This window comes from Mus musculus, chromosome 9 (genome assembly GCF_000001635.26).
Source record: "Mus musculus strain C57BL/6J chromosome 9, GRCm38.p6 C57BL/6J".
Classification (NCBI taxonomy): domain Eukaryota; kingdom Metazoa; phylum Chordata; class Mammalia; order Rodentia; family Muridae; genus Mus; species Mus musculus.
Genome location: NC_000075.6, coordinates 113456931 through 113469200, shown reverse-complemented (window position 1 = coordinate 113469200; position 12270 = coordinate 113456931). Strand labels below are relative to the sequence as shown.

General features: G+C 43.6%; 1 long non-coding RNA gene across 1 annotated transcript; it reads left to right on the top strand.

The window, feature by feature from the left end:
• Positions 1-608: 608 nt before the first annotated feature.
• Positions 609-10386, top strand: Gm36540. Its single transcript, XR_379908.4, has 5 exons — positions 609-729; positions 6422-6519; positions 8674-8763; positions 9966-10117; positions 10316-10386. It is a non-coding gene; the product is annotated as a predicted gene, 36540 (long non-coding RNA).
• Positions 10387-12270: the final 1884 nt, after the last annotated feature.

Genomic DNA, 12270 nt, shown 5'->3' with positions numbered 1-12270 from the left:
CCTTTCTTTACCTGGTTGTTCACTGATTCCATATCTTGGTTATTGTGAATGGTGCTCCAATAAAATATGAGTGCAAATATCCTGGTGGAGTGTGGCCTCTTTACTCTGTGTGCACCACTGATAGAGACTGGCTGTTATTAAATGGTAGTGACTTGAGGGCTTGTTTGTTTGTTTGTTTGTTTGTTTGTTTTGCATATTCTTGTGTTGCTGGATTTAGAGGTTGCTAATTCAGTTAAGAATTTTTGTGACTGTATCAATGAGGCTACCGGTCTGCCATTTTCTTGTGGAGTCCTTGTACACTTTGGTATTCCAGGAAGAGTCTCATAACAAGTGTTTGCTATGCTTCCCTCTCTGTTATTTTCTGAAGGAATTTTTAAAGACTTGGTATTATCTCATCATTAAACGTTTGACAGAGCTCAAAAGCAGGGCCATCTGGAGTTCTTGTGGTGAGATCCTTCCAGTTACAAATTCAACTTTCTTTTTTGACTAGTAATAGGCTCGTTTGGATTTTCTGTTTCCTTCTAAGTTTTGGCAATTTGAGTCTTTCTAAGAATCTGTTCATTTCATCCAGATTGTTGGCAAAAAATTATTCAAAATGCTGTCTCATAACTAACCAGGCCTAGTGATTAACAGCTCTATAATCTGAGCTATTTAGGAAGTTGAGGCAGGAGGATTTCACAATCAAGGCTTTGCTGGGGTTCAGAGTTTAAGACTAGCCTGAGTAACTTGGTGAGTCTGTCTATCTATCTATCTATCTATCTATCTATCTATCTATCTATCTATCTATCTATCTATCTATCTATCTTTGTTTATGTGTTTGTATATAAGTGAATGAGTAATGAATGAATGAGGCTGGGGCTGAAATTCAGTCACAGATTTATTGCCTAGTACAGGCAAAGCCTTGGGTTCAATCCATAGCAACCAAACAACAACGTAAAGAAATAGATATTCTACTTGACTTATCTTCCCAGGTCACCTAGCGTGTGCCACCCCTTTCCTTTCTGGTTTTGAGAAATTGTCTCATCTTTCTTCTTGCTTATCTTAATTAAAATGTTGGTCAATGTATTGATCATTTTAGAGAATCAACTTCTGTTTGATTTCCCTATTGCTTTTTTGTTTTCTGCTTCATCAAGTTTTCATACCAGTTTTACCTCCTATCTCCTTGGTGCTCTGGTTTAAGCTGTTCTCCTTTTCCAAGGCACACAGAATTCTGTTGGACCTTGGTATCATTTCTTCTCTGATGCAGGTGATCAGAGGAGGAGGCAGGTGTTCTGTTGGAGGAGGCAGGTGTTCTGATGGAGGAGGCAGGGGTTCTGATGGAAGAGGCAGGTGTTCTATTGGGGGAGGCAGATGTACTGATAGAGGAGGCACTGTTATAGCCCATGACCCTGATCAATGGCACTTTCATTTTCATCCAGCTCAAATTATCTTCTAGTCTCCTTTTTTGATTTTCTCTTTGATTCACCTAGTATTTAAAAATAGATGATCAAATTTCCAAATATTTGAGTTTTCTCTCTTTGATTTCTAACATAATCCTGTTAAATTCAAAATTACTCTTAATTTTAGTCTTTCAGTTAAAAACTTCTAAACTCTCATGTGTGTGTATGCGTATGTTTGCATATGTGTGAGTATGTATGTATGTGTATGTTTTTGTGTGTGTATGTGTGTGTGTGCATATACATATGTGTGTATATGTGTTTGTGTGCATGTATATGCATACATTTGTGTGTATGTATGCACATGTGCACAAGTACATGCCATGGTCTGCAGGTGGAGGTCAGAGGACAACCGTGGGTATTAGTCCTTGCCTTCCTCCTTACATGGGGTTGGGTTTCTCGTTCACCATCAGGCTCGCTGGCCCTGATGCTTCTCTTGCCTCCTCCCATCTGGCTGCAGGTGAGCTGGGGTTTCAGAGGTATACTATCATGCTGCTTTATGTGGGTTCTGGGATCCTGCTAAGTCTCTACCACTTGCGCATCTCCTTAGCCTGCTTAAACGTTAGAGAGGCACGGTTTGTGGCTTTGCTTTGTTATGCCTTACCTTCTGTTCTAGGTTAGAGAATAACCATGTTCTTGAAAAGTGTGTATATTCTCTTGTCCTTGGACTCCATGCCCTGTGATTGTCAGGTCAAATTTGTTGATAGTGTTGTCCAGGCTTCCTATATTCATTTGTTATCTGAGTCTACTGCTTAGGGTGTGAGTAATGTGTGGTGTTTAAATCATCTATTTATCTCTGTTAGTCCTGGCTTTCTGTATTTTAGAGCTGTTTTGTCAGATGTGGACACACTTGTCCTGGCTATATGTCCCTAACCTTTAACCCCTTTATCATTTGCAGATGCCCCTTTTTGATTTGGGTAATTTTCTCTAATCTGCTTTTTAAAAGATACTCACCCAGCTCGCCATGGCAACTTCCTCCATGCTGTTTATTTTTCCACCCCTTCTATTCAAGCTGCTGAGATTCTACAGTAGTCTTGTGAACAGCAGGACTAATATTAATCGGCATTTTCCATATATTGATTGATTGACTGATTTATTGATTGTGTGTTCATATGCATGTGACATCACATGTGTGTGGAAGTCAGAGGACAATGTTTGGAAATTAATTCATTACTTCTACCATGTGGGTGACTCAGGGATTGAACTCAGGTCCCTAGGCTGGTGGCAAGTGACTTTATCTTCTGAGCATCTCACCAGCTTCAGTCTCAGTCTTTATTGTGGTACTTGAAGTCTTCACGTTTGAACATTTAATGTCTTCTTGGCACAGAAGGCGTAGACTCGTGCTTGCATTTTGCTGTTGTCCTTCACATATATCCTGTCTTCCTGTGTCCCCCTCTGCGGCCTTCGTTGCTTAGTGAACATTAAGTGCATCCATTTACTGATCTGTCTCTCTCTCTACAGTGGTTGAGACAATTTTTAGCGAGTTCTCTAAGTGCTGCGTCCATTCTTATTTATTACAGTCTTTCTTAGCTTAATAACCGACATCATTATCGGTTTTGGAAATTGCCTCGCTGAGATCTGATTTCTCTTTCCTCATTTTTTGGGTAGTATTGCTACACTGTGATATCAGCAATCTGTTTATTGTCTTATACGTTCTGTTTCTTTAAGGCCATTCAGAGAGAAAAGAGAAGGTAATAGTTAGAGTCTTTTGTATTTACCCACACATGTAGCTGCGTCTGATGGTTTTTATGCTTCCTGTGAATTCTGGTTCATTGTCTGGTATGATTTACTGTCAATCTCCATGTGATATTTCATGTAGAGCAAATCTGTCAGCAGTGGACTTCCTTCTTTTTCTTTTAAAATGAAATGTGTTAATGATTTCAGCGTATGCTTATTTATGTGTGTGTGCACGTCTGCATGCATATGTGTATACATTTGTGTATGTGTTTGAATGTGTGTATGTTTGTGTGTGTATGTATATATGTATGTATGTATGTATGTATGTGTGTGTGTGTATGTATGTATGTGTGTGTGTGTATGTATGTGTGTGTATGTATGTGTGTGTGTGTATGTATGTATGTATGTGTATGTATATGTATGTGTAGGCATGTGTACTACAGTGTACATGTGCAGCTCAGAGGATAGGTACTTTCTTTTCCCCCATCATGTAGGATTTGAAAATAGGTCACTGGGTTTGGTGACAAGGGACTTTACCAGCTGACTCATCTTGCTGGTCCTATATGTATTCATTTTTATTTTACTTTTTTTGAAAGACAGTTTTTGATGTATGTAAAATTCTTGTATGATAGTTTTATGTTTTCAGAACTTAATCAAATTTAGATTTTATAGTTATATTTTCAAAGTTTATCTTTGGAATCATTGGTTTGAATACAATAATAATAGTAAACAATGATAATATGTGTAACCTCAATTTTTAAAGTTCTATTTGAAGTTTATGGAGGTCTGCAGGGATATAGGTTAATGTTGTAAGTTAGGTTTGGGAAGGTGTTGGTCTCTACCAACTTTTCCTTTTTATTGTCTTCCTCTATAACAGCCCTTAAACAATTCCAACAGCCAAGTGGTCCAGGAGTTTAAAAGACCTGAGTGTGTAGGGGACATCTTATGTCCAAATCATAATAAATGTCACTTTTTTTTTTACTTCTGATTAATCAGATACTATCAGCTTTGGTCAGGATCAAAGTCTCTTTCTCCTTCCTCTACTCTGTGGGGACCTGTGGGGATCTCAGGCGGACAGCTGCCTGAGTTGCTGACTAGACTCAACCACTGGCCTCCTCAGTTAGCTCAAGGCTCCTCTCTCCAAGCCGTACTCCATGGGGAGGAAGAAAAGTAGGGACTGTGGTCAGGACCATGAGCATTTGGAACAATTGAACCATATAAAGGAATCATCCGGGAAACAAGCAAAAAACTTCACGTCCCCATCTGCTTCGAAAGACTTCAAGCTTCTGTCTGATACCACTGTGAGGGAGTACAAGCCTGCTCCTGGCTGAGGCTCATGCCCAGGATAGAGCAGCTCTGTGCCCTAAGGGGAAATGGTATCTTCCCCTGAACATGTTTTATTGAGACTATGTTGTGGTTGAAAGTGCATTCCTACTGAGAAGTCAGGCTAGCATGCACTAACACCTTTGTGTTCAGTGGATATGTCTTTGTAGGACAAAAGAGGACAGTGTGCACATAGGGTACTAAGGGGACAGCATGGATGTAGGGCTGTTAAGACTGGTAATGCTAAGCCGGGCATGGTGGCACAAGCCTTTAATCCCAGCACTCGGGAGGCAGAGGCAGGTGGATTTCTGAGTTCGAGGCCATCCTCGTCTACAAAGTGAGTTCCAGGACAGCCAGGGCTATACAGAGAAACCCTGTCTCGAAAAACCAAAACCAAACCAAACCAAAACAAAACAAAACAAAACAAACCAAAACAAAACAAAAACAAAAAAACCAACAAAAAAAGACTGGTAATGCTTTCCAATTCACATTGCACAGGATGCTACTAGACACTTGGCTAAGGCTGAGCTAGTGATGTGGTCACTATAAAAGTTGTAGTGGTCAAAGGGTGGGAGGAGTCTGCTGTCAAAGTGCTTGTTGTGCAAATGTGAAGACCTGCGTTCAATTCATAGCACACCCCCGCCCCCCAGAAAAAGCCAGGTACAATGGTAGTGCATGCTTGTAATCCCAGCTTCAGGGAGATGGAGACAGGTGAATCTCTGTGGTTTGCTGACAAATTATTATAGCCTAATTGGTGAGCATCCAGTTCCAGGAGAGATCCTGGATGACTTTTGAAGGATGACATCTGACAATCACCTCTGGTCTCCACATGTGCCCATACATGCACATGCATACACACATACACACACACTACACAACCACTCATCACACATGCATGCGCACCTCAGATGCACACACATACACATACCACATGCTGCACATGTACATACACGCACACACACATATACACACATGCACATGCACACTCACCATACTTGCACATGCACACACATACACACATATGCATACACACACACCACAATTCACGTATATGCACACACACCACACATCCACCCCCACACATGCACACACATACACACATTCCAGTAGTTGGAGGAAGTGTGTGAGACTCATAATTTTGAGTCTGATTATCTTGAGAGTGTAGAATACTGCATGAAACTTTATGTGTTGTTCAGACATTATATACACACCCTTGGAATGGGAAGAACTTGAGCATTTCTTACTCCATATAAAGGCTCATAGCTTAGTTAAAGTAAACTTCCTGCTTTTTATTTGCTGAGATGGTATGAATCTGGGTCTTGATTCCTAGACTCTTGTCTACAGTGAGCAAACCAATGAAGCTTGGAATGAAAAGGCGACCTCAGGAAGACAGTGAAGCTGTTTTCCTTCTACCGGCAGGCATTCGGCTTGAGAGGACGTCTTAATAAGGGTGCCTCGAGATTCTGGAGGGTTTATGACTTTTAAAAGTCCACTGCTCTATCAGCAAGCTGTCTGTGCTCACCGTTTTATGCCTTTTTAGAGAGGAAGAAATTTTCAAAGGAAACTTGCAAAATAGCTAGGGACTGAGAGGCTCTAAGTTGCCTGCTCAGGCTCAGAGCAGGGCTCTCACCTCTGTGGCCTCCCAACTGCACTGTACCCCATATCTGTATCCTTCCTCATTAGGCTTTTTCATCACTGCTCAATGGGAGAGGAGACACAAGGCAGTGGAGGGAGGGTGCAAAAGCCCAAATGCAGTTGGTTTCCCTCACCGGTTCTCTGCAAGTAAAACCTTTTCAAAGCAAACAATCCCCTTCTCCCCCCTTTTGCTTCACTGTGTGAAATTGCCTCTTTTGTGTTACCCTTTGGGGTCACTATTGATAGAAATTCATTTTCTTTCTCTCTCTCCCTCTTTCCTTCCCTGACTCACCCTCTCTCTTCTCCCTCCCCTCCTTTCCTTTCTGCCTCCCTTCACTCCCTCCCCCCAGCCCCCAGCTTCTAGCTCTCCCCTGGTCCTGCTGAGAGAACATAATACTGCCTTATTTGTGACTGCAGACATTTCCATGGCAACCAACCCATGGCCCAGGTATGAGCCCAAGCTTCATGCCTTCACTATATACTGTGCAGGAGCAAAGGCCTTTGTGGAAGCTAAATGCCAGTAGGTCCCCTCCCACATTCCTTGCACAGAGAGAGATTTCTGCCAAAGAGTCAGAGGAGGGATGCAAGGAACCAAGCAGGTTCCCAGCTTTCTCATAATTGAATTACTGTAAATGAAACACCTTTAACCCACCACACGCATAGGGCATGGATGAGCCTACCCATGTGCACACCACACCTACTCTGAACCCATAGCCACAGGACATTTTTCATTTTCAGAAGAATCAGACATAACACTATGGCCTGGAACAAACACTTGTGTCTGCAATGAGATGGGATCCATCATTTAGGCCTCCTGTGCATAAGGTGGGGCTAGGGGAGGGAACAGAGAAAATGTCAAGGGTGGTATAGAAGCATATAGGATGGTGACAATGTGGAATTAAGAAAATTTAAATCTTTGTCTCAATGATGAATAAGAAAGTCAGGTAGACATGAGGGTTGCAACTGGAGAGTTGTTGAAGATGTGAGCAAATGCTTGTTCATCCCAGGCAGGGCACTGATGCCAGAACAAAGAAAACATTTCATGCAAGTCTAGCTTAGTGGAGCAGTGAATTTACTGGTAGAAGACTCAAAGGCAGACACATACTAAAAGACTCACCCTAGAATGGGAAATAAGTCACACACACACACACACACACACACACACACACACACACAGAGAGAGAGAGAGAGAGAGAGAGAGAGAGAGAGAGAGAGAGAGAGAGATTCAAACATCTTGAAGATAGCTTGGCTTGCCAGAGTCTCATCTCCCAGCACTTCATACTGTTTATAACCTTAGGGAGGGGCTTTGTGAGACTTGTAAATTTTAGGAACTTCCTGAGACTTGTGAGTTTTGTTTATTTCCTAAGTCTTCTAAGTTTCATCTATTTCATGAATCACATTGAGCTTCCCACAGTTTGGACTATTTCAGTTCACAGGGAATCACTATGCAACAAGCTAATGTGGTGGTCTTAATTTTGTGATGTGACTTTGCTAAGGAGAGGGGATAAGCCGCTATCTCTCCTTAGCTGCCTCCCTTTTTATCACCCCCTTTCATCTTTGCCTATTGGACACTTCCAGTTCAGTCCAATTTAAACGGATATTACTTGAAGGAGAGGCGAGGAAAACCTTGTGCCAAATTGCTAAGATTCCCTCCATTTCTTCATTCTCTCCTCCCTGCCACAAAAGCACCCAAGTTGGATAAGCAGAGATGTGTCTTTTGGCCCTCTGGATAAATGTCTGCATGATGAATTGTTAGACCCTGTTGCAGCTTAGAGCTCCAGGTTTCTCCTGGAAACAGGCTCAGTATGTTTTTATTAAGCAGAAGAATGTAGGACCCACTGGCCTCCAGAACATCTCTGATGGCTTCTACTCCCCATCTTTTTCTGGATCTGTCTGTCTAAGTGAACAGTTCTAGGCTCGGTAGGGGCTTTCCAATTAAGTAAGACAATGCGCACTGCCTGACGCCTCTGCACTGCACTAACTGCCCTGTATCCTGGGAGCAGATTCAAGACTTAGCAGAACGAGTTGCTTTAATCAAGGTGCTTCCCTGCTGCATGTTCCCATCTGCAGGACATTTCTCTTAATATGCAAAGGCTTCCTTGATTGGAGGCATAGAAAAGTGGGGTTTCTTTTCTAGGAGCTGGATCTTGAGGTACACTTGCGGGCATGGAGAAGACTGGAGAAGACGCATTAGTCCAACTGCTGAATTGGTGTTTTACCAGGGGTCAGTCAGTGACTTGGGATTTCATGTAGAAGAATTTTTCTAGGAGTCCAGGCCTTAGATTGAGAAACCCTTGCGGATAGTGATGGCATAGAGGGGGATCTGCTTATCCTTGGATGAGTCACAGTGTAGGTAGCACAAGGTTCTAAGGATTCCATTAGGAGAATGGAGAAGAGAATGAGGGAGGGCCAATGCTGAGGAAGTAAGCCCTTGCAGCCAGGATGTACACCACTCTCTGGCAGTGTCACCACCAAGTTCCTACAATGGTCTGCCATGACCAGACCATGGCAGATGTTTTCCTTAAAGTTCATTTATGGTAAGAAAGTATTTGTCTTCCTTTTTCTTAGCCCTCTCTTTCCTGGCCTGTCTTCTCTCACCTAGATGGACTGCCACATTTCCTGACTTTTGGCTGGCCTCATCTAAGAAGTACTACATGGGGCCATGCCACCATGGATGGAGGCCTCTGAAACTGTGAGTGGAAATATAGTTCTCCCTTAAAAGTTGTTCTGTTGGCTGGACTGTTATAGAAGTAACCAGCTCAGCATGAGAATGATCTAGATTCCACAGAGCAGGCAAGACACTCCTCTTAGATCCCTTTTCTCTTGTCTCCCTCCTCCTGCTGAACACTCATGAGAGGAGAGGCATAGAAGCTTAGTTCCCGCTTTGCCCTGTGGCTTGCATGGACGAAAGCAGGCCCTTGACACCTCCTTGAGCACTAAGTGCCTGTGTCTGGTCTTCTCAGCATCTTTACTTCTATCAGCCTTCTCATAGCTTCTTCTCAGCTGCATTCGGGGGAGGAGTCAGCCAGAGGACAGGGAGGCAGGCTGTGCCCAGCCTCAGCACCTGCTGCTCAGAACCTCCATGCAACACACTGTGAAGGCCCTGGAAAGAGGCACTTGACCTTTCCTTGTATCAAAAGAGAGAAGCTGTGTGGCCAGGACTGGAATAAAAGCGAGTTCTAGCTGGAGGTGGTTCACCTTTGTGATCTGAAAGAAAAGGGGGTGTTTGAAGAGGCAGTACAGCGCCTCTTCATTATCAAACCCCAGCAGGACCTTATGATAATTTTTATAACTTCTTCATTCAGAATTCTGGGTGCTATGAAGGTTAATAACTTGTGTTTATTGAAACTTCCCTTCAAGGAACAGAGAGCTTTGCTGGCATTTTCTATCAGAGGCACCACAGAACCAGGTTTGGGGTGGAGGGAGTGCAGACGAGATTGTTCCAGTCCTGGAAAATGGCAAGCATTAATAGCTCCAACTGAGAGTTTAAGTGAATTTTAGGAAAGTGCAAGGTGAGTTTAAGTCATCCAGGAAGAGAGAGATTTGTAGTCCAGCCACATCCAGTCTAGACACTCAACCTGCTACTATGAGCTTAACCCCTATGGTGCAGCTTTCTCCTCTGTGAAAGGGGTGTGAGTCTTTTATATTAGTGTTGCTTTGGGATTTAGCAGGTGGGGGTGTAGAAGGGGAGTCAGGCTGGAGAAAGGGACCCTAATGTCAAAATTAACATATGACAGAAGTCAGGTGGCAGACAAAGACTGGAAACCCTTCCTTAGCTGGGCTGTATGTAACATGCAGAGCATGCTTGTAAAAAGCAAGAGAAGGTAGGTGGTCTACGAATGGTCAAGAGCTTCCTGGGTCAGCGATTTTGAGTGTATCTGGGCTCTTCCCCAGCTCACTAGCCCACTCCTGTTCTCAAGAGAGTGTTCCCTTCCTGGATAAAAGATGATTTTAAAGCATGTGTCCTCCCCGCTGGGACTCAAGAACCTGGAAACTTCAGCGGGTGTGCCTGGAACTCGGATCCACAGCAGGAGCACAGGTGCAAGGTATGAGAACGCAGCTTGGCCCATTGTTCATGCTCAGTGGGGATGAGCATCCTGGTCCCTCGTCCAGAGCAAAGAATTAATAGTCCCCAGCCCTGCAGAGGAGTCAGTTGTGTGTCTGAGACTCTGCAGAGAGAGGAGAGATATGGAGGAGGGTGTTTGCAGATGATGGAACAGCGGTCTTTTATTTTTCCTTCACAGCTGACTACTGTGTGGATACTCACCCTTCATCTCCCAAACCTTGAACAAAAGAAGCCCATATCCCTGAGGAGAAAGTGAAGTGGAGATGAGAAGTAATTTAGAGTTAATTGGGGGTGACAAAGGGCCTGTGTGTCTGAATTGTCTTTGGCTTGAGGGGTTGAGTCATTTACATTTCTTAGCTGTTCCTCCCATCTCCCATTTTGCTTTTGTTGGAAAAAGGATGTTTCCGAGAAAAGCCTATTTAGCCTTTGTTTGGTTTGGTACTTTCCAGAATCGGCCAGAAAATTTTGATTCTACAGGCAGGTCATGATTTGAAAGATTTTCCTCTTATGACTCATGACTCACAAATAAGGAGAAGAGGTACCAATGTCCTCCTTTAGCAGATGTGACCTTTTTTTTTTCTTTTTTTTTTTTTTTTTTGACCAAGGTGGAAGAGGAAAGAAAGGACCCAGGCAGGCAGCTTGTTCTCGGAAACACAATGGACCAAGGTTGTGAGCTGCTCACAGTCAGGCTCACAATAATACCAACTGAACAGGGTTTGGCGAGCACGATACTAGTCTGCTGCAGTTTTAAATGTGAATTCTACATTCTTTTAGCCCCACCGAATCCACGGCAATCATATGACTGGGAGTGGGCAGAGGCTTTTGATGGAGCCAGAGGTTCCAAGCCTCATCATTTGCATGCTTCGGCATCCCTGAGTATCTTTCCACCCGTGGTTTGCTTGGGCTGACCTCTTGTCCATGTATCTTTAAGCCAGCACACTTTGGGCTCATATAGTTTATGTATGTCAGCCAAAGACAAGTTAGTGGTTCATTATCCTGAGAGAAGGTAGAGTAGTTTTGGGGATGAGGTCAGGTGAATAAAAGTGGATGGGCCATTGTCTAATCTGGGGACCCACCTTCACCCGAGGGGAGTGCAGAACAGCTCTCATTGGTGTGGAGTTGCCTTCTTCTGATCGAGTCTTCTCAATGCCGTGCAGGTCCAGAAGATGGCAAGAGTCTTGCCTCACTGACAAGTTGGCTCATCGTCTTCTCTCAAACTAGAATTAGTACTCAAACTTTAAAAGATGAACCCTTATGTCCATTGAAACGTCATCCAAGTTTCCTTAGTATTTAGTACACAAACTGCTTCCACTGTCTAGACAAACTCCCTTCCCTGGAGTCTCCTGGAGAAGCTTTCTGGCTGAGCCGAGGCCCGGGCAGGGCTGGGCTGAGAGCAGTCCTGAGACTCTTGCCTCTGAGCGTCTCAATTTCAGTAGTTGTAAATCTCAGCTATAAATGTGTCAGAAGTGTGCTTTCGTCTACACTGGATGTATCTATTCAGCGACTTAGTGACTCAGCCTGTCGTGACCTAGCATTGATATTATGGTTGAATGCTTGATTTTCCATTTGCAGATGGGCTTTGAATTCCATTCTTCTCCCAGGCTCTCACTGGGAAACATTTCATGAACTCGCACAAAGAACAGGTATTCAGGACTCGTGCTATAGCTGCGTTATAATATCCGAGATGTTACCCAGTAGAGAGATGTCCTTAAGGGTTGGGACTTGACAGGAGAGTGAGGGAAGAAGTTCACTTGGCTCTGGACTTAATGGACATTATGTCAGAAGGCGTTTAGAGTTAACTGTGGCACCTGTGAAACAGGGCCTGGGAAAGCTCCTGGGAAGTGGGAGTGGCCAGGGTCGGAGGCTATACCTCAGGTTCAGTGCCTGACTGGCCCTGAGAATGAACTCAAGTTCTTGTTGGCTGCCTAGTGTTTCTTCAGACTCTGCACTGTTGTGTGTTAATCCAACTGAGTTGTGGTCTCCATGGATGAGACTCGTGTGTCCAGGGGAAGGGAGATTTCTTAAGGCAGAGAAATATGGACCCCTCCCCCTTTACTGCTACTGATCTACCCTTGATTGATTTCTAAGATTTGAATATCCCTGCACAGTTCGTTCATTCATTCATTCATTCAT